The sequence below is a fragment of the Myotis daubentonii genome, chromosome 4 (genome assembly GCF_963259705.1).
Source record: "Myotis daubentonii chromosome 4, mMyoDau2.1, whole genome shotgun sequence".
NCBI lineage: Eukaryota > Metazoa > Chordata > Mammalia > Chiroptera > Vespertilionidae > Myotis > Myotis daubentonii.
This window is the reverse complement of record NC_081843.1, coordinates 56,335,222-56,356,631: the sequence shown is the minus strand read 5'-3', so window position 1 is coordinate 56,356,631 and position 21,410 is coordinate 56,335,222. Positions and strand designations below refer to the sequence as shown.

Genomic DNA, 21,410 nt, shown 5'->3' with positions numbered 1-21,410 from the left:
GTTCCAAGTACTTAACAAGAATTAACTCATATATTATGAATTACCTTATTTTATCCTCAAAACCTGGGATCCTCAAGCATTTTTGTCAGAGAACATTTATACTCTTATTAAAGATCTCAAAGCGCTGTAGACTTTAACTATCAATGTTTTTCATATTTAAAAATGAAACAGTTCAAATATTTATTTATTTTATTAGTTTAGCAATAACAATGACAAAGTCATTGCAACCTAACATATTTTTTATGAAAATTAAGCAATTTTTCACCACAAACACAACATAGTGAAAAGAGGAGCACCGTTTTATATTTTTTAAGACTTTTTAATGCTTGATTTAATAGAATCAGCTAAACTCTATATTTTCTTTTGCATTTGGTCTGTTGTGATGTAATGTTTTCCATGAAGCATATGAAAAATTCTAGCCTCATTTAGATATCTATTTGAAAAATCGGTGCTCACTTCAGCTGCACATACACTAAGACTGGAACAATACAGAGAATATTAGCATGGCACCTGTGCAAGGATGACATGCAAATTAGTGAAATGTTCCATATTTAAAATAAAAAAAAGAAAAATGGAAGACCATATTAATAACCTAAAGGTTATTTCAATGTTGAGTCTGAAATCATGTCAATACATTTTTCATAGTCTGTTACATTTGAACCCACTGGAGTATTTTTCACATTGAATGGATACCCTTATCCATGTAGAATTTTGGAACATCATGCATTTGAAAACTATTGGCTCACTGAGATATGCGGGTCTTGTCAGTGTTTACACATTTCATTTTATAATATGAAAGATCAAAATGTAATACAATTAATATATCTTACATTTCATTTGATAACATTAATAAATGAAATTGGCTTTTTTAAAACTGCAAGTATATTGTAGAGAAAAATACAATGAAGATTTATTTTAGTGCTACCAGCTTGGATTGTGCAAGTCAACACAATGAAAAAGGCAAAAATAAAAATAAAAAGGTATTAACATTATTATGAAAGTAGTCTTGATCTCACAGATTTTCTGAAGGGTTCCTGGAATCCCCTCATGTCCACAGAGCACACTTGGACAAACGGTTTTCAAAACAGTCCTTTGAGTAAGATGATCACTTTCCCCATATTACAAATGAGAAAACCGAGGCAAAGACAGTTTAGATGGCTTATTTTAGGACCCGGTAGTAAATGAAGGAGGTGGGACTCTACCTGTGGAAATCTGCTATTGAATCCATGCCCAACCCTCCATTTTAATAAATCAAATATAATTTTTCAGCCCTCGCCTTATTTGACCTATGTCATTTGTCATCACTGTAGGTTCCTCTCCCAACTACTTTCTTACCTCAGGTTCCAAAGCATCATCCTCTCCTAGTTGTCCTGTACCACATAGGCAACTTCTTTTTTCAGCCTCTTTTGCAGTTTCATTCTTTTGTGCCATCTATTTTCAGACCTTAAGGTTTCATCTTTTCTCTTCTATCTTCCTCAGTTTAAATTCTCTCTAGGCAATATCCGTGGGCATGCTTCAATTACCATTGATATGCATATGACTCAAAGATTTATATCTCCAACTCTGATTCTCATCTGTGAAACACTTTTTATTTTTAACTCACTTTACATGATTTCTTCTCTCAAACACATTCTAAACTCTATAGATGTCAGTGAAACTAGACCTCCTCTTCCTACTCTTGACCACAACCTAAAGCTGTTTCTTTTCTGTCTCCTTTTTAATGAATGTTATTACCACCTATCCAGTTGTAAGACAGGAGCCTAGGAGGTATCCTTGTTACTTTTTTTTATTCCTTTCCACTACTTTATACCAGCTTTAATACCCTCAGTCTTGACTAAGTGCCATTATACATTATGTGGCTGCTACAATAGTCCCCCTCCTATCACTTCCCTTCACTGTTCAGGCAGAGAATCAAGCAAGCTCAAAGCTGTTTCCTTTCTGTTAACAAGTGTCAGGGACTCTTCATTGCCTTTTGGGTAAAGCCCATTATGAAAGATGGCATATGATTAGGATGACCATAGGTCTCCAGTTACTTGGTAATTGGCAACTCAGCTATGCCTGTTGCTAGTAGCAGGAACGGCTTTCACTTTCAAAACTTCCTTGGTGAGGGTGAACAATCCACAGGGCCACCTTCCCTGTAGAGGTACTGTATGGTCAGGTCCCTGACCTCATTGGGTACAAAACCCTCCTTTACACTGAACTTCACCATAAACACCTTTTTTGAAGTCCACGGGCTACAAACATTTTAAATACTCACCTTTTATTATTTGTTAAAGATTTCATCCCAGTCTTCACATTTTTGGCTAGGTTTCCAACTTCTACCTGATTCAGCCCATAGTACCATAAACACTCTCTTTTTAAGTTTCTGTCTCATATTTAGTGGACGGTTTGTGATACATTTCCATTTTTGGAATATGACTAAAAGCATCATAGAGGCAACAAGTATGTCCCTTTAGCTCTCTGTTATATCCTCGCTGTCTCAATATTTGGACAGAATTAGCATTCAATTAATTTTTTAAGAAATAAGTAATTTCTCAATGCCTCATATAGTAATTCAGATTTTTTGCTAGCCTATGAGAAAAAAATTAATACCTAACTCTCCTTAGACACTCTTTTAAAATGCAAATATGAATAGCTTTAGGCAATGTTAGATCTCCTTTTTCTGAGTTAGTTCATCAGATAATTTTTCCTCTCCATAGGAAGGGCCAAGGGGATAAAGTGGGAGTGAGCAAAGGAAAAATCACTAGAGAATAGGAATGTGGCTGGAGTTAAGCATGTATATGCCCACATGCTTGTGGGTGCACGTGTGTGTGTGTGTGTGTGTGTGTGTGTGTGTGTGTGTTTGAGTGGGAAGAAACTGATGGAAGGAGAGTATCTTTCTCATTTGACTTCTGCCTTGCAGCTGTATGGGTAAAACCTCATGAGACACAGACACCCACAGGAGAGAAATATATTGATATAGGAAAGAAATGGGCCTTATTTTTCCAGGGTTCATTCTTGGCTCATTTGTCCCTCCCGCTCTGTGGCGTTTGTTGCAGCCCACTGAAGGAGAGGCTAGGGAAAGTGGCAAATTGTGTGCCAAGTAGAGAGAGGAGTCGGAGGAGTCACTGTAGCTTATTTTAATGAGCACGTGGAGGACTCAACCTCTGGCCCCAAGTCATCAGAATTTTCTAGAAGTTCAATTTTGATATAATACCCTGAGTCACAGGTAATCTGATAATGACCTTGGTTATAAATGCCTTGAAGAAAGCTTCCTTAAAAGGGGTCACTCTAGGATCATGCTCAATTTGATAAACGTTCTCACATATTTTAGTGCATTGTTTGCCAGTGGATTGAAAAGTATAAACTCTGATTCTAATGACAAGGACATTTTCTAGCTAAAATTATGAAAACATCAAATGACCTCTGATCTCTAGAGAGCAGAAGACACTTCATATTGTTTTGTTGACCCACAAAGTCACACAGGACTCCTCTAATTACATGATTCAAAGCTCCTCCTAAGCATCTCTGCTTCCACCTTGAAGGCAGATGATGTAATAACCACACGTCAAAGCATCTGAGAATATATTGTAGATGTCTGGTATTTAATTTATTTAGCCCTAAGGCGTGGTATGTAATCTATTCCCTTGAAATGTACCAGACACATTTGAAATACGGTTTTGTGTTATGCCTTTTCTGTAACTTAATGGTAGTTTTTGTTTAGCACCATGTAGAAATCTTCCTAGTTGACAAGTATGTAATCATTAAGACAATGAGTAAGTGTTAGACTTTTTAATAAAGAAATGAAAAAGAAATAACAAAACCTGTTCTTACCAGTAATCAAACTTTTCTGTCCTCATCATTTTCTATAGCTTTATATCACTGATTATCTCTCTGTAATTCTGCATTGTTAATTTTGTCATTGGTACCCATACAAAGGGAAGGAAAAATTTACCTCTCTAGTCTCCCTGTGAAACATGTAGTAACAATGATTGTTTAGAAATCTATTTTAATTAATGCAGTTCTCAAAAATAAATTTATTATTAAATTACTTTGTGATTTAAGTAAAATATTAAACTTTGCCTTATTTTATATTTTTGTTTTAGAAACAGTTATCCAAATAAATCTATCACCTAGAATTAAAGACTAGAAATAAAGCAAAATAATGTTGTGCACATAAATCCCCAAAACCTGGCAGTTTTGAATTTTTTTACTCAAATTTTATAAATGTTATATTTTCTTCATTTAGAATAGAAATTAAATGCTGTTTAAAAACATGTTCTGACATGTATAATTCATTTTGAAGTTTCAATTGTATTAGTGTATATCATTCCATAAATTTTAAAATAAATATTCTATTAATATTTGTTTGGCTGATAAATGTTTATTAAAGACCAAAACAAAGTTGAGAGTAATAATTAAAACTATACATTTTTAACAACCAATGTTTATTACATACACATTTTGGCATTTTTTTTATAGAATGTGACACACTGAACTGTCATTATTTCTATAAGTGTCTCGCTTCACATCAAGTATATGAAGAGAACTTCTACTCAGAGTTCACTTTCTATTTAGTGAAAAGTTTTGAGGGGAAAGGGGCTTCATTTGTTAGAGACAACAGGAAGATGTTTTTCCCATTGTGAGGACAAGATTTTAATAATCTCTGAAGAAGAGAGAAGCCCAGAGAAGAGATTCCACGGTTTCCACCTAATGTTCTCAATACTTAATAGTTTTATCCAGAAAGAAATTATGCCTATAAGTTACCAAACCCCCCACATACTGCATTTTTAGCCACTTTTCTCAGAGTCTGTCTGTAATGAGAATGAAGGTAAAAGGAAGGACAAACACTAGGATGAAATAATGATCAGGAGAGAAGTTTTTAACAGGAAAGAAGGAAAGGGAAAAAGAGAATATGCAATTATATTTAGATTTTATTTCCAGAGAAAGGGGAAATGAGAAAAGATGTTTGTGAAAACAACTTCCCTACTTGGCTAAGATCCCATGTGATTATATTCAGACTTAGGCATTAATTTTGACTCTCATATTTCTTTAGAGTATTTTACTTAATGTGGTAGATAGATAATCTTTAATCTTTTTTCCTATTTCTCTGTAAAGTTGAACATGTTATATTTTTATTTACCATTTTAATGTAGATTTATTTGACTATCTTTTGTAATTTTTACCTACTTTTCTTCTTATATGTGATTCTTCCAAATATATAATGGTTTTCAATTTTGCAGAAAATGGTTATGTTTCTCTCTATATATATTATTTTGTGCTTGTTAAAATAATCTTTCTTTTGTAGACACTAGAAGCTGCACATTTTAATATGAGATTAAATTAGAAGGGTTCTTGACACTATCTAGTTATAAAACCTTATCTTTATATACTGAAGAAAAGACATTTGCCCAGACCAAAACTTGTGAGCTATTGGAGAATGCAGGAGGGCTGTGTCTTCCCCCGTTGATGCCACCAACATACTGTATAATACATATCTCAGTAGCACTGGTACCTTAACTACTCCACTTTTCCTGTTATTCAACAGTGCAAAACACTAAAAACATTTTCCTGTGCCATTATAATTTTATTGCTTTGATTTTCTATTTTTCTTTGTTTAAATGCATTTTAATAAGCTAACACATCCTGACAAAGTATCATTCTAAAACAAGGTAAAATATGTAAATAATCACACTGATCATGTTTATTTTTCCTTGTACTACCAAATTCACCTGTTATTTTCCATGCCTCTGGGTTCAATTTAAAATTATTGCTACTGCCCACAAACCTAATCTTCTTTCTGCATAATCTAGTTTTATGAGAGCAAAAACATTTTTGTAAGTAGATTAATCCATTCACTGAAAATTGTGTAGTTTAACAGTCTACAGACTGTGCAAATTTCAGGACTTAGGTATTCTTCAACTCAAGTGTAGTTGATTAAACCTAAGGATTTAATAGTTAATGCAAGTTACACATTTGCACAGCCATTTCTAATGTTTGTAGAGGTGTAGGGTTTGCATAACATTTGCATTGCTATACTTGTCAATCAGCTTTAACCATTTTTAGTTAGATAAGACTAGACAGGAGTTTGGGGTATGGATGAGGTTAGAAAAGACAGTTTAATGTATTTGGCCACCTAAATGTGTAGAAAGATAAAGAGGATTGCAGGCAGAGAGGGTCAAGAGTGGGTTCCTTAGTGACCATTGAATTTATTGGACATTATTGTTTCACATTAAAATGATTTCAGGACTACTAGTTTGATTCAAATTTTAACTATAACATTTTGACTAGTTGTGGTCCTATTTTGCCTTTTAAAAAGTTGCCTTTCTATGTGGTTGTGCTCTTTATTTTCTAATGATAGCACACAAGAAAATCATTTAAACTGTAACCTCTGAAGCCACTTAATTCAGAGTTATGGAGTTGAAAGGCTACTACCACAAAATGTGCATGATGACATTTACATAGCCTCAATGACACAACACTTCAGAGTGAGAGCTCCAAGTTTCTTGACCGTGGCCCACCTGCAAGTCATTACAGACCATAATATGTTTCTCAAGGCCTGACTGTATTATTTATAGAGCTTGACCAGCCTGTCAGAGAATAATAACAGCATTTTATGCTTCTGCTGTGCCCTACGTCTCAGTGTTTCTTACCAACATTTATAAATTCTTATATCACTTCTGTGAGGTATTAGATAAATATTATGACATCAAGTTTTACAGATGGGGAAGTAGAAAATGAAGCACAGATGTTAAATAATTTTCTCCAATCCCAAGTCACTATGTAGCACTTTTCTACAGGCCATAAAAATAATATCAAGGATAAAAACTGATGTATGGGGAATAGAGAAGGGTGGAGGGAAGAGAGGCTCACGTAAGCCAATTGAATATGGAAATACCACAGTGGAAATAGTGAAGCTAGAAGTTGATTAGGGGCGGGGTGGGAAGAGGGATTAAGTCACTGTGAATTATTGATAGCTTCTATCCTATTAACTTCCAAAAAGATCTGAAATTTGAGAATTAGGGTATCTCTTCTCCTCTAATGTATTTCTGCATGAAAAAGGAATGAGACACAGAAGAAAATTGTGTAGCTTCATAATGAGGGATTATTGTTTAGTTGGTCTGATTATACTCTCAGGTAATGATTTGCATATGGACTAAGGAAAGAGTTGGTTGAAAATTCATATTTATTATATCTTTGGCACTAGAATGCTCATCTTTATTCTTTTTTTCTTTTCTCTTTAATCTTTGTCCACATCTGCTCATAACTGGTCACAATTTCACTCTCCTCCAAACAAAAAAAGATAAATATATATAAAATCCTTATTTATTATGTCTATATGTACCATTATTTCTGCTTAATATTTTTATTTTCTCAATAACTCAGATTAAATCAAGGTTCACTCTACATACACATGCCACATGATTAAATAATGATTTTGATAATTATATTCTTAGTATGTGTCTCCCACGGGAGACCCCAAGAGAGCAGGAACCATCTGTCAAGTTTCCACCTCTACTTCTATCTCTGGTACATACCATAGGATCTGGCATATAGCAGATGCCCAACAAAAATTTTGTGAGAGAGTAATTGGATGAATGAAAGAAGGAAGTAACTCAATGTTGCCTTTGAGTGGACCTTGATCAGGTCCTAGTGAAACCCCAGAGACTGGAGTAATGACTGGTTCGGAGAGAAACTGTGTTCCCTGCACTTTCAAAAGTCTGCTAAATCTCTCAGAGGGACAGAAAATAACGTGCCAATGTGATATACAGGACACTCATAGAAAGTAACTTAAAACAAGAAAGTAAAAGGGCTTTAAGCTTTTTACCTGTGGTGAAGCTAGGTTTCAAGTGTATAAACAACTTGATAGAACTATTTCAAGGATAGCTCTAAAATTAAGTTAATGCTGAATTTATAATCATCCTGAGAACAAATTAAATGGGAGAATTCACAGCTGCCCCCCCCCCGCCCCCGCCTTTAGTAAACAAAGGAGTAAGTAGGGACAGTTACTGCACAACAAAAACAGTGCACTGAATTATAAAGTCCACATTTGGTTCTGTGAAAATGCTACAAATAGTTTCTTGATTATCCTAAAATATCAAGGATAATTCCTTGATTGCTTTGTTTAAGCAGTAGGAATTCACTGAGAAAGTTCAATACTTTTCTCTGGGAATTTCAAGGTAATTTCTTTGAGTATGAAAAATACTTTATTTTAAAATACTTTACTTAAATATCTCTAAATAGGGCAATTTTACGTTCATTATAAGTATAACTTCCATTTTCACATAGCAATCATATCTGGAATTGAATGGTGCATCTATATACAGAAGTAGCATAAAAATGAGTTGAAATCATCCCCTCCATGGTATAGTGGATAAAATTAATACTGTACCAAAGGATTTGTCAAGATAAATAGAAAGAGCAAATTGAAGATATTCACATCTATATCTCTCTGGGTCATGTGTTGATGGGGGAATTTAGCAGAAGAAAGCTAGAGTATGTAAGAAATAGTCTTCGTCAGGTGAAGGGCTGCCAAAAATGAGAAGAAAGGAAAAAATTAAAATAACTATATAATTCTACCATCCTGCCTCCAGGTGTACAAGTGCCACCTCTCTGAAAGATGCCACTAAATGCTGGCTGAGGACTCTTGCAAAAGGGTGTGATCTTCAAGTGACTCAAGGTGCAATGGAACAAAAGGTGCACTCAGCTTTACTGGCATATTATACATATGCTGAGTTGTAGTCATAATGTGACAGTAATAGTTACAGAGAAGGTGATGAATAACTCAATTAAGTTTACTTCTTTTTTCTCAAGTTATAGAATTAGGCACTCTTTGTAATAGCAAGATTTGTAAGTCTATGCTATCAAGTTAATAGCAAAGAATATATGTGTTTACTAAAACATCACTAGATATCGCAGAAAATGCAAATTCTCAAAAGGAAGTCCACATAAAGTATTGTGTGTGTTGGAAGCTGAGGTGGTTGGGGGAAAGAATAAACATGTTGAGTTGTGGGGAATGAAAGGAAACCTTATGAATAGGAAATGAGCATTTTCTGTGCACCCCCAACACCCATCATAGCACCTGCCACATAGGCTCACACAAAATATAGGCTGAGTGCCTAACTGAATGAGGTAGAAGTTTAGGAAAATTAAAGAAAGGGTCGAAATACATAAAAGCACTCTAGCCCAGCGGTTCTCAACCTGGGGGTCGCGACCCCTTTGGGGGTCGAACGATCCTTTCACAGGGGTCGCCTAAGACCACCGGAAAACACATATATAATTACGTATTGTTTTTGTGATTAATCACTATGCTTTCATTATGTTCAATTTGTAACAATGAAATTGGGGGTCCCCACAACATGAGGAACTGTATTAAAAGGTCGCGGCATTAGGAAGGTTGAGAACCACTGCTCTAGCCTAAACTTTGTGCCTTCAGGCAAGGCTTTATCTTCTCAGAGTTGATGCCTTTTCCCCCGCTTGGCACAAATGTGTCCGATAGGCTGGAGGTTTTATTCTAAGGTAATGGGGAATAAATCTGGAAAGATAATTTGAGGCCACTTAGCAGAGGATCCTGAATATTTCCGGAAGGAGTCTGTTGTCAATTCAGGAAGGAGTGCACAACTAATCAAAGGGCATTGTTCAGCAGAGAAGGCCATGTTTGGAGCTGTAATCAGACCAATGGGGAAGCACATCTGCACTAGAAGACACATGAAACCAATGTCTATGGCTAATAGAAAAATAACCTCTACATATATACCTGTTACATGATAAGACAAAAGTCTCATAACTAAATAAACATACTTATAGGACATTTTCTGCATACTAGGAACAGTTCAGCTCGATAATTAGGGTTACAACAATGAATGAAACATAGTTTCTGCTATGGTGAATGAAACACACTAATATCTTCTTTTGATGTTTCCGTAAACATTATTTTAAGTTAACTGTTTTTATATTGATGGCAAGGTAAGGGTATATTTTATCATATTAAGTTGTTTTCCTAGTTTTCATTATTATTTTACACTTCTTTAATTTTTACCTGAGAAAATCAACTCCATCCAAAATTGTATGACATTGAGTTGTTATGAGTCTTAAATTCTACCTAGGTAAATAAATAAATAACCTTTTGGTCTGATATGCATAAATGTAAGAAAAATTCATGAATATGTCATTTCTGATTTATAGGTTGGAATAACTCTAGCCTTTAGCCTACCACATTATTAATGGGAAAGCCAAATTAAAGGAGATATATATTCAAAATATGTCAGTCACTATATCTTATGTTAAACAGGTATCACAAGTTATTTTTTTCTAATATGATTTTTAATTAATTTATTTACATTATACCTGGATAATCTATGTTGGTACCAGAAAGTTAGAATTGGATCCAGAACAAAAAATTAGGACAAAGAGAGCGCAGGTCAGGGTGAGAATACTCTGGATTATCTGGTGGACTCAACCTAATCACATGAGTTTCTAAGAGCAGAAAACCTTTCCCGGCTATTGTCAGAGAAAGGAGTGAAAAAAATGAAGAATGAATGGGAGAGATGTGATGTTTCTGGCTTTGAATATGGAGAAAGGAGGCCATCAGCCAAGGAATGTAAGCAGCCTGAGTTGGAAAAGGGAGAAACTAGATTCTCTCCTAAAACCAACAGAAAAAAATGCAGCCCTGCCCAAACCTAGATTTTAGCCTGATAAGACCATTATCGGACTTATGGAACTGTAGAGGATACATTTGTGTGTTTTTTAAGCTAAATAAGTTTGTGCAAATTTTTAAAAAAACAGCTATAGAAAATGTATACTAAAATGGCCTTACGGAGTAGAAAGCTTGGGAATTTTGAATAAAGAAATAAAATACAATAGAAAGCCCCTCATGTCTTGGAACAAAGTTGATAAGGGCAAATGGTTATCAAGAAAGGCCCTCTACTGATGATAAAAAAAGATTAAAAACAAACAAACAACAACAACAACAACAACAAAAAAGTCACCTGGGCGATGTGGCTAAAGCATTGAGTGTCGACCCAGGAAGCAAGAGGTCACCAGTTTGATTCCCAGTCAGGGCACATGCCCAGGTTGCAGGCTTGATCCCTGGTGGGGGTGCAAGCAGGAGGCAGCTGATTGATGATGTTCCCCTCTCATCAATGTTTCTATCTTTCTGTCCCTCGCCCTTCCTCTCTCTCTCTAAAAAGCAATTTAAAAAAGCAAGTCAATAGGTTGGTTAATGGTTAGTTCTTCCAATTGAATATAAAAGTTCTAGAACTTATGCACAGAAAGTTTGGTATTATTCATAAACTCATGAATGTCTACTTTTTTAGGAATATGTGGGATATGACAGTAATGGTGAGAGAGACCAGAAAGAACTTACAGTTTTATAGAGAAGCAAGGCTCATTGCTGCCACTGAAGTCAACGAAAACCTTCCCTTCTTGCTCACTTCTATGTGCTCTTAAATGCTGCACAGCATGCGTGTTCACTTGCCTTCATGGCCATTGCCAGGGGTGAACAAACCCATTACTGTAACATTCCTAGCAATGAAACTGAGGTCAGCATTGGCAGAGATTATGGAGATTCTTATTTCAATTGTACCATTTTGATTGCACTATTATAATATTGAGTTCTCAAAAATTTTTGTGAATTTAACTCTGCCTTCTACTTTAGAGAAGGAAAAAAAATCTTCTGACACTTTGTTTTACCCATTTCAAGGGAAGTGGTCAGAAGATTCTTGATATGCTATGGGGAATGATAAAAAAACCATAGGTTCCTTATAGCCAGTCAATCTCTGGAGAAATGGAGAATGGGATTCTTCTCTCTTTTAGGATTAGAGAACAAGGCCTTCACAAGTAAAGGAAGAAAAGGATAAGATTTGTTAATAAAATATTCATCTCATTTCAACAGGTCATTGCCTAATTTCAAAAGCAGTTAGACCAGAAGAGAGAGAATTTTCAACCTTTTTTCCCAAAGGCATTCAATATTTTATAGATTTAATGATGAGTATGCATTAAAAAAACAGAAGTCAGCTGGATAAGTCAATGAATGTAGATTTCCCCCCACATTGTCATGTTTCAATACAATTCACAGCTGTATAAATAATGCCATTCATAAACACAACTCCGGCAAATTCAATTCTGTTTCTATTGATACAGAATGTGCTAAAATTTTCCACTTTTGTTCGCTTAAAGAACATGTATGTCTTGGCCCACAAAAGCTCTCTTGTGTTCATATAATTGTAAAAAACTTAAACACCCACCTCAAAATCCTCAGGGCAGCAAGCAGTCATCCTTCCAAAGAGGTCTATGTTTTCAGACATGACGTGTATTACTGAGTGTGGAACAAAATCCACTGTATAATTTCTGTGGTTGTCCGGAGCTGACAAAGCAGCTGGGAGGAAAAAAATTACTGGTTGCTATTTCTCCAGATTTTCTTTCATCTCCCTCTGAGGGATTTGTTTTCAGAGCATACACAACACAATCCAAAAGGGGAGACTTTTTTTGAATGAAACGTGTCCTGTCTTAAGTGAATTCTAAAGTGGTTTAAATGCGAAGCTTTAGAATCTGATGATACCTACCTACTCCATGGAGGCCTGACAGTAAGTCATGTAACACACCGATGAGTTTATGGGTTTCTCAGTTAGTAATTCCAGATGGTGTGTCTGTGCTCGGGCCGTGCACTCTGTGTAAATCATCTCACTCTCAATCAACAGATACCCAGAAGCACTTTAATTGGAAACATTTATTTTTACCAGTTATTTATAACTTCCAATAGGACCTCATTCAAGAACATGGAGCCCCTTGTTTCTCATATAGCTGAGTGCTTTTTCTGGAGAGAAGGTTTTGGCAGGGTGTGTGCTGCCTGAAAAAAAGAAATGTTTTCCCTGAGATTTTTGTGTGTTCAATATATTTGTGGTCTAGTCGTAGCAAATGCTGCTATTGAATCTTCTGTCCCTCTCAACACCACCCTCTTGCCAACTCTTATTTTGGACTAGAAAGTACTTCAAACAGAGAGCGTGTTTGCCACAGTTGAAAAATGATTGCTGTTAATGCCAGGGTCTTGGTATCAGCTCTTCAAACCAGCATCATTAATCTTAATTAAAAAACGAAAGTAAAGGTTTTTATCATTTGCAATTAATATGGGACCTAATTTGGATTCCGATTCAGAACTGAACTCACTGTCTGCCTGTGTTGGCGAGCGCATTTCATACCTGCCAGCACCAATATTGTTTTAGTAACCGAGGAGAGAGCAGTGCCTTGACTGACACCAGAATAATCTGTGTCGACCATAAGCATTAATCTTATTTAGAAAGTCAAACTGAACTTTGTCAAAGAAGAAAGGTCTAGGGGGAAAAAAAGAAGTTTACTTCAAGGCTATACTTACTATCAAAAACACTGAGCTTGATCATAGAATTTCTCCCACTGGAGCGGCTGCAGATTTGGGCATGTGTAATGAAGGACTTGTCCCTGGCTCTTCTTTCTATTATTCCACATTCTTTGAAGAAACATGTGACACCTGAGCTCTTCACAGGAAAATAGATCTACTTATAATGCCCTGTGTTGAAATGATGAAAAACATTTCATATAAAGTAATATTTTTGTTTTTTAAGGTATTTTTATTGATTTCAGAGAGGAAGGGAGGAGGAGAGAGAGAGAGAGATATCAATGATGAGAGAGAATCATTGATTGGCTGCCTCTTGCATGCCCCACACTGGAGATCAAGCCTGCCACCCAGGCATGTGCCCTGACCTGGAATTGAACCGAGACCTGGTTCATAGGTTGACACTCAACCACTGAGCAACACCAGCTGGGCAAAAATAATAATTTAGAGAAAATATCTCTAAATGCTCAGAGACATTATCTCCAACTTGGTAAACATCTTAAGTCACATTTAGTTTTAATTGACTTTATCTGTATTTACCAAACACAGTAATATCTCTCAGAAGATACTGGATTAGACTATTTATTATATTAGAACCACTATTTATCCCACCTTCAAAGTGAAACTTTTAAATCCTATGGTTTGTTTGTTCCTTTTCTAAAGGTCTGTCAGTGAGATTGTGAGATTTAGGCTTCTGAGGACTAGAGTGACTGGTTGAAAACTGGGCTTCAGTGCTTGAAACCTGATCAACATTGTCTGATATTTTGATTTTATTTTAATTTCTTTAGAAAATATTTAGGATAGTCAACTGGTTCATCATCCAAAATGAAGATAGAATTTGTTTCATCATCCTCTATTTATTGAACACCTTTTATGCATACTGCAATGTGAGGCATACAAATTTAGTGTAAGACATTGCCCCAATCTCAGTGAATTTGTACTTTCAACTCTTTTTAATTTAATTTAATTTATTGGGTGACATTGGTTAATAAAATTATATAGGTTTTTAGTGTACAATTCTATAATACTTCATCTGCAAATTGTATTGTGTGTTCACAACCCAAATCAAGTCTCCCTTTCCCTCTGGTAATCACCATACTATTGTTTGAGTCTATTAGTTGTGTGTTTTTTTTTCTTTTTCTTAATTCCCTCACCTTTTCCACCCAGCCCTATAATCCTCCTCACCTCTGACAGCTGTCAGTCTGTTCTCTGTACCTGTGAGTCTCTTTCTATTTTGTTTGTTAGCTTATGTGGTTCATTGGATTCCACATATAAATTTAGTCACATGATACTTGTCTTTCTCTGACTGGCTTATTTTATTTAGCAAAATATTCTCCATGTCCATCCATTCTATCCCAAAAGGTGAGAATTCATTCTTTTTTATGGCAGAGTAGTATTCCATTGTGTAAATGTAGCACAGATTTTTTTATCTATTCATCTACTGATGGGCACCTGGGCTGCTTCCAAATCTTGGCTAGCCTATCTAATAAAAAGGTAATATGCAAATTGACCATCACTCCAACACACAAGATGGCTGCCCCCGTGTGGTCACAAGATGGTCGCCACAAGATGGCCAGCAGGGGAGGGCAGTTGTGGGTGACCAGGCCTGCAGGGGAGGGAAGTTTGGAGGGACAAGGCCTGCAGGGTCGGGCAGTTGGGGGGGGGGACCAGGCCTGCAGGGAAGGGCAGTTAGGGGCGACCAGGCTGGCAAGGGAGGGCAGTTAGGGGTGACCAGGCCAGCAGGGGAGGGCAGTTAGGGTTGACCAGGCCGGCAGGGGAGGGAAGTTAGGGGCTATTGGGCCGGCAGGGGAGCAGTTAAGCATCGATCAGGCTGGCTAGGGAGTAATTAGGGGGTGATCAGGCTGGCAGGCAGAAGTGGTTAGGGGCAATCAGGCAGGCAGGCAGGCAGGCGAGCAGTTGGGAGATAGCAGTCCCAGATTGTGAGAGGGATCCCAGATTGGAGAGGGTGCGGGCTGGGCTGAGGTTCACACCCCACTGTGCACAAATTTTGTGCACCAGGCTTCTAGTTGTAAATAACTCTTCAATGAATATAAGGGTGCATATGTTTTTTTCAAATTAGTGTTTTGGTTTCTTTGGATATATTCCCAGAATTGGAATCACTGGGCCATAAGGAAGTTCCATTTTTAATTTGTTGAGGTAAATCCGTACTGCTTTCAATAGTGACAGCACAATCTGCACCAGGCTTCTGTTTTCTCCACATCCTCAACAACACTTGTTTATTCATTTATTGATGATAGCCATTCTTAACAGGTGTGAGATGATGTATCACTGTGGTTCAATTTGCATTTCTCTGATTATTAGTGACATTGAGCATCTTCTCATATGTCTATTGGCCACTGTCTTCTTTTGAGAAGTAACTATTCAGGTCCTTTGTCCATTTTTTAATTGGATTGTTTGGCTTTCTTGGTTTGAGTTTTATAAGTTCTTCATAAATTATAGATATTAACCCCTTATAAGATTTTTTTTACATTTCTCCTATTCATTGGGTTGTCTTTTCATTTTGTTGATGGTTTCCTTTACTGTGCAAAAACTTTTTAATTGATTTGTTTATTTTTTCTTTTGTTTCCCTTGTCTGAGGAAATATATCAGAAAAATTATTGCTAGGAAAAATGTCCAAGATTTGATTGCCTATGATTTCTTCTAGGGTTTTTATACTTTTTATTCTAACATTGAAGTCTTTAATCCATTTGAGTTTATTCTTGTGTGTGGTGTGAGAAAGTGGTCTAGTTTCATTTTTTGCATGTATCTGTCCAATTTTCCCAATGCCATTTATTGAATAGGCTATCTTTATCCCATTGTATGTTTTTGCCTCCCTTGTCAAATATTACCAACTGCTATAGTAAACTGATATTTGAATTCATGTAAATACCCATATAGCCTAGTTATCAAGGCATGTGGATGTGTGTATACAGATAAGGAGCATGTAACCTGTGCACATTTTACAAACCTGAAAACTAAGGATAAGAGAAGGTATACAGTAGCAGTCAAATCAGGATAAAAAGATCCTAGTATCTAATTTTTATTAAATTGATAACTAACCTGCCTTTCAGTTTTAACACACATAAATGAACAAAGCTAATGACTGATATTTGCGTTTTATCTAATTTTATTTGGCTGGGGAACACAAATGTGACTGCTAACCATTCTCCTAAAAAGGCTTAGAAGTTTCTGATGTTCGTCTTCTGTTGTCTCTATTTAACCAAACTTTTGCATCTTGATCCCAATAAATAAAAAAATACAAAGCATGAATATGGTTTAAGCTGGATGTTGCATTCATGAAAGTTTATTATAGTAACTTATTTATGTTTTACCTATATTTTCAAATATTTATAATAAAATATTTGAAAATAAACATTAACACAGACAATAAATATTAATTGACCAAAAGTGAACTTAAATAGAAACTCAAACATGACATCTGTTTCTGTAGATTTTAAAATATACCCCAAATATATATCCCAAATACAAACCTCTTCTCAATGCACACCATTCTTACCATTCTTTGGACCCAGAAATATATTCCAACCAGACAGAGCTGAATTTCAACACTGCCGTCCCCCCCACCCCCCACCACACACACACACACACACACACACACACACACACACACACACACACACTAAACACCTTGGTAATATCAGTATTAAGGGAGGCTGGCAATTCTGAAGAACTTTGCCGTTTCAAAGAGTTTCACACTTCCTTGTCAGTTTCATCATGGGAATGATATTTCTCACAGTTTTATATAATACTAGAGGCCTGGTGCACGAAATTCATGCAAGAGCAGGCCTTTCTTCCCCCGGCTGCCAGCACCGGCTTTTCTCTGGCACCTGGGACCCGGGCTTCCCTCTGGCTGCCGGCATGCACTCGGGACCTGGGCTTCCCTCACAGCCCCAGCTTCATCTGGAAGGTCGTCCGGTCTAATTAGCATATCACGCTTTTATTATTATAGATGGTTTTATGTGTGTATACAGTGACTTTTCAATGTTAGACATGCACCATCAGAATTCTATTAAAATAGTGCCATTCTGGCTCTGAAAGATGTTTGATGAATTAACGTGGGGATCATTTATATAGACAATATTCATCATTCTTATTTAGAAAGTCATATTTTCTTATGGCCATGAGTTTATTTTGTTTCTGTATTCTCAGTTGGCAACTAAATCAAAAATCCATTTCCAATAGCTGCCAGTACATAGCTCACATATTCCTGTGCTTCATTTTTTCAGCTACCCTATCAAGTCTAAGTGTGATAAAGGTGCAGAATAATCTTCTCTTGTACAGGGTGTCAGCAGACACCTAGTTTGTATTTTCTTATCACTCTTTGTCTCTCGACTAATGCAGCATTGTCTTTATCTTCTAATCTCTAGTTATAAACTCTTTCATTATAATCTGAAGGGAACTGTGCTAGTAAATATGATAAATTAGGAAATGTCTGAAATATGTAGTCTAGTGAATAACTCCAAAAGCAGGCAAACACTTTTTAAAAAAATTGAAAATACTTTAACTGTGGAGTATATTGCAGTCTGCTTGTGGTGTTTTTTTTAGGCTTGCAATCTGTAAGGTTTTAAAATAGAAAAAAAAAGAATGCCTCAGAAGAAATGTTGGCAACCCCAGAATTAATCCCTGTTCTGCAGCTAGTATTCTGTGTCAGAAGACACTAATGCCAAAAGGCCAATTGTGGCAAGTTGAGCATCTTTCTTGTTTGTTGGTGTTCCTTTTGACCCAATACTATTTTTTTCTTTATCAGAATAGGGAAGAGATGCAATTGATTAAAATACAGAATGAAGTTGAAATAATATTACATTTCAATATGTCTAGTTCAATATTTCTTGAAGAACACATTAGAAACTGGTTTACAAGCTTAATTACTTTGCCTTTTAAGGTTTTCAACATAGTGACTCTTGACCAAGATTAAAATGGCAGCTTTTCATATTGAACAAAATATAGTTAAACTTGTTTTGATATCTATACATCATCTTATTAGTCTTGTAAGATCTAGTAAATCTTGCAAAGCTTTTGTAAATATTGCAGAGCTTTGGGGTAAAAACTAGACATTCTAGAAAGCATATATTTTAAATTTAATTAAGGATTAATTTTTAATTAAAGGTAAATGCAAAAAAAATTCCTAAGCATATTTTTAATATTTGATTATAATCTTGAAAAAATTAGGGAAATATCTTCTTTTAAAGTCTGAACATTGACATTGACCTCTGAGGAAAACATATGAAAAAATAAAATAATTAGGATAAGGATTTTCATATAATTTTTCTATAAATGTCTAAAATAGCAGCAGCCTTAGAACAAGTGGAACAAAATCTAAAAATGTCAAATGAGAGCATTGTAATAAGTAAAAGAAATGCTTATTTAATAGTTTTAAGTTAAAATAATAGCATCTTTTAGAGTTTTTAATCTTGGGAGACAGATGTGTTAAAACTTGAAATAGTCTCATTGTATGTTTTTTCCATATGCCAGAAGAGGACACACAACTCTGAAAAAAGTGAATGATTACATAGATTTCTAATCAAAGTATAGAAAAAAGAAAGTGAGGTGAAATGATTACACATTATCTGCATGACAAGATTTTATATTCAGGGATTGTCCTGGAAGAATTTATATGGACCTTGTGTAACACCTGTGCACTTTTAACTTCCCTCTCTGTCTGCAGCATAGTCTTACGTTACACACTCCTTACACATACCTTGATGCAGAATATATGAAATATGTAAGCCTACACAGTACACAGCCTTGAAAAAATATAACTCTGAACCTTTTGAATTATGTATTACAAAATTAAATTAGAAAAAAATGTAATGCATTATAAGTTAGAGTGCTAAATAGTTGCTGGCTTTCTTTAAGGTTAAAGAGAGATATTAAATAATAGTGTTTATAATTGTGACAAATGTATGAACATTCTCTGGGTCAAACTTTGTATTATGCCACAAATATATTTTTAAATAAGTAGGTAAAACTCGCAGAGATGAGCCGCCTTCTTCCTGCAGGAGCACATCTCCTGCCCAGTGACCTGGGAATAGCGTGGGAAACCATGTTTCATTGCCGGGTAACAGACTAGTCTTCTGGATCTCTTCCTACAGCCTAAGTAAAATTAGATGTAGCATTTTCAGCCTGGTTTTGAAATGTTTTCTCTGCCACCCAGCAGTTTGTCACCTTGAGCAGACTTAACCAATTAGTTCAGTTCTCTGGTTCCTGGCTAGACTTGAATCACTGAAAGCTTTCACAGCATCTCGGTGGAAGTTTAAACTGTGACCTTTATGGTGAATACGTAGTGTCAAGGCTCTGGGAATTTATTTTCTGAAAAACCGGTAGAACCAGTGCTAATTTTTATGGAAGACATAGTAATATTACCAAGCATTTCTCTTAGTGCCTTTTATTCTGGTCATCTGTGACTACTGTCCTGAGGAGTAAACATAATTTTCTTCTTAAGTGCCATCTTGATAACAAGCTAATATCTAAGGTAAAGATATTTGAAACATATGTAAACAATTAACTTCTAAATGTATGATACTCTTTCAGAGCAATCAATAAACAACTAAACAAATTGAAAAAATATTCAGACATGAAGCGGTATTTTGTAAGGAAAGCAATACAATGGCTAAAAAGATGCATTGTGCTGAATTTCATTAGCAATCACAAAATTACACATAAAAATAACTATGAGATACTATTTTAGACTCATTCAGTAGGTGGAAGATAAATCTGACTATACTTAGTGTTACAGTTGTGGGTCACTGTGGCCAATTATACTGGCAGGAGCATAAACTGGATAATCAGGATGGACAACACTTTCCATTGTCCCATATAAAAGGGTTTTTGCTTTCCTTATGATTCAGTAGCTCAACTCCTAAGTATCTTTCCAAGAGAAACTCTTTCAAAAGTACACCAGGAAACATGGACAATTAATGTTCAAGAAAGCATTTTTTGGTAATCAAGGAAAAAAATGAAACATCATAAATCTCATAAATAAGATAAATTGTATTATAACCACACAATGAAATATTATGCATCAGAAAAAATAAATGTATTATAGCTATGTGAAATAGCATGGGCAATCTTATTATGATACTATTGTATGGGAAGACCACCTGCAGGAGGATAACCTTTATATAAAGTTCAAAAAAGGCCATAAAAATTGATATCTTTAATATATAAAAGGCTTTTTTTGGTAACAGATAGTGAATGTGAAAACATAATTAACATAACAAATACAACTAGAAAGTAAAAAATATTTAAGTGCTTAGTCAAGCATAGGTTGTAGTCAGATAAACACTGTTTTCACTTTTGATCAAAGAGTAAATGAGGATACTCTCCCTGAAAAGCAGTGTGTTAATATTTAAAGAAACTTTAAAATGTTGTCATTCTTTGAAGTAGTAATTCTTAGAATCAGTTGCTAAAACTAGTCAGTGATACAAAGGTTTGTATACAAAGATATTAATCACAATATGGTTGACTGTAGTAATAAGGTGGGAATAAATGAAATGTAAACTATTATAATTAAATCAATTATAGAATATACATAAAATGGATATTAGGCAATCATTAAACTTGTGCTCTAAACAGTTTAGAATAATCAGTTAATTATTTTACACAAAATAATAATTAAACATTACTGTAAAAAGCAAGCAGAAGAATCAAGCAAAATTACTAAAATATTTCCATTTAGAAATAACACATCAGTAAACTATCATTTCCAGTTTATCTCTCTCCATATATATACACACATATATATATATACATATAAATTAGTATTTATTATATATTATACATACTCATTTATTTATATGCAGGGTGTCCCAAAAATGTATACACACTTTAATAGCTGATAGTTCAATTTTGAAAATGAAATATATTTTAATAAACATTGCTTCTATAATTATTCAAAATGTGCATATACATTTTTTGGGACATAAAGATTATCTGAGTTCATTAATTTTGAAGAATTTTTGTATTACCATTGTATGTGAACAAAAAGAAATGACTGTTTATAATATTCTTACATCACAATATATTCCCCTCAGGTCTATAGATA

At 35.1% G+C, this 21,410-nt stretch overlaps 1 non-coding gene across 1 annotated transcript; it reads left to right on the top strand.

Moving 5' to 3' along the window:
* Positions 1-448: 448 nt before the first annotated feature.
* Positions 449-555, top strand: LOC132233903 (U6 spliceosomal RNA). Its single transcript, XR_009452757.1, has one exon. It is a non-coding gene; the product is annotated as a U6 spliceosomal RNA (small nuclear RNA).
* The last annotated feature ends 20,855 nt before the right edge of the window (positions 556-21,410 follow it).